Raw genomic sequence first — 2,500 nt, 5'->3', positions numbered from 1 at the left:
CCTGGGCCAATTTAAGTCATCAGGTGTTGCAAATAACGAATACTTTGAGCCCCTAATTTCGGTGGAGGAAGTTCAGACTGCCATACGGGCCATTAAACCAACGTCAGCAGCTGGGCCAGATGGCCTAACAAGGGCTGCAATCTGTGCTGCCGACCCCGAGGGTCGGACACTGACAGCCCTATTTAATGCATGGATGATTACAGGAATTATTCCCAAAGAGTTGAAAAAGAATAGGACGATTCTTATTCCTAAGGTTATGGATGATGAAAAGCTGAAAGAATTGGGGAACTGGAGACCAATAACGATTGGTTCAATGATTCTGAGATTATTTTCCAGAATAATGACTGCACGTCTTGCTCGTGCTTGTCCCTTAAACCCAAGGCAGCGTGGTTTTATAGCGGCATCTGGCTGTTCTGAAAATCTTAAGGTGCTACAGGACCTTATGAGACACGCTAAGAAATTGCACAGGCCGTTGGCTGTCATGTTCATCGACATAGCGAAAGCTTTTGACTCGGTTTCGCATGCTCATATTTTATGGGTGTTAAGGCACAAGAAAGTAGATGAACACGTGGTGGGCATCATCCAGAACGCCTACGATCGGTGTACGACCTCGTTCAAAAGCAATGGCGAGTCGACTCGAGAAATTAGCATACGTGTTGGTGTCAAACAGGGTGACCCCATGTCACCCCTGCTCTTCAATCTTGCCATGGACCCTTTGATATGCACCCTAGAGTCACACGGAGTTGGGTACTCCATTGATACCGACCACGTGACAGCTCTTGCGTTTGCTGATGATTTGGTGTTGGTGAGCGAATCTTGGGTTGGTATGGCCGCCAATCTAGCGATCTTGGAATCATTTTGTGGGCTATCGGGATTGGAGGTTCAGGCCAGAAAGTGCCAGGGCTTCATGATAAGCCCAACCAAAGATTCATATACGGTGAACAACTGCGACCCATGGACTATCAAAAATAAAGATGTCCATATGATCCAACCTGATGAATCAACGAAATACCTTGGTCTGAAAATTGGCCCTTGGACTGGCACTATACAGCCTGATCTACATTGTCAGCTAAAGACATGGATCTCGAAAATCGATGAGGCGCCTCTGAAGCCAACTCAGAAGGTTGAACTACTCAATGCCTATGCCCTACCCAGATTGTTATATCCTGCAGACCACTCGGACTGCAAGCAATCAACTCTCCGTGGGTTGGACCAAGAGATTAGAAAGGCGGTAAAAGGATGGCTCCACCTTCCCGCTTCAACTTGTGATGGACTGTTATATGCCAGAGCCCGAGACGGAGGCCTTGCCATCTTGAAACTGGAAAAAACAATCCCTTCGGTTCAAGTTAGAAGGCTGCAACGTATAGCAAACTCGTCCGATGCTATCACCCGTAATATTGTGTCCTCGCATGGTATGGAGGAAGAATACCGTAATTTGTGGGTACGAGCAGGGGGTGACAGTGATGCAATCCCAACATTCGTTCTCAGGGACTCGGTGTCAAAAGAACCTGTATATCCGAGACCCTGCGATTGGAGGGAGCATGAATTTCAGAGATGGTGCGAAAAGCCGGTTCAAGGAAGGGGCATTGTAAACTTTGCGCATGATAGAATCAGTAATGCTTGGTTGAGGCCATGGTGCGGCTTTAAACAATGCTTCTTTATCGCAGCACTACAACTAAGGGCAAATATTTACCCAACAAGAGAAAGCTTGAACAGAGGCAGAGATGGGGCCTTACGTTCCTGCAGGAAATGCTCTGCCAGACTCGAGTCCCTTTCGCACATTCTCGGTCAATGTCCTGCAGTACAGAAAGCAAGAATTGCGCGACACAACAAGATCAGTAACATTCTGGCAGACGAAGCGGCTAGATTGGGCTGGTCTGTATACAAAGAGCCACGGTTCATATCCGAGACGGGAGAGATGAGAAAGCCTGACCTCGTGTTTGCAAAAGATGAGGAGGCGGTTGTGATCGATGTCACCGTCCGTTTTGAGCTTTCAAAGAATACCTTGTCAGATGCTGCCTCGCACAAAGTTTCGTACTATACCCCTCTTGGTGATCAAGTCAAAGTGCTGACGAAGGCTAGCAAGGTCACATTCTTTGGATTCCCGGTTGGGGCAAGAGGAAAGTGGCCCCTTGAGAATAACGAGGTACTTACCTCCCTGGGCCTGACCAAACTCAGAACGACATCACTGGCCAAGATGATTTCCCGCAGAACGCTGCTTTTCTCTCTTGATATTCTGAGAATGTTCTGTGGAAATTATGCGGTCTATGAACAGTCATAGACAACCTCCGAAACAAATAATAGTTTTGTTTTAAGATGTCATTTGTTTTAGATTGATTTTGTTATTTTCGAAGGTGAAGTCGGTTTTTATTTCATTTTACTATTTTCCACAATTTAGATTGTTATTTTCCAAGACGAAGTCTTGGTTCTTTTTTTTATTGTTAGTTTTTTTTTTTAACACGTCGTATTTGTTACTTTAGAGCTTAGAGGGGACTTTATT

This window comes from Petromyzon marinus, unplaced genomic scaffold (genome assembly GCF_048934315.1).
Source record: "Petromyzon marinus isolate PM22_M1 ecotype Great Lakes invasive population unplaced genomic scaffold, UKy_Petmar_22M1.pri1.0 PM_G_Scaffold_128, whole genome shotgun sequence".
Classification (NCBI taxonomy): domain Eukaryota; kingdom Metazoa; phylum Chordata; class Hyperoartia; order Petromyzontiformes; family Petromyzontidae; genus Petromyzon; species Petromyzon marinus.
The sequence above is the reverse complement of the archived record's forward strand: the minus strand, read 5'-3'. Positions refer to the sequence as shown.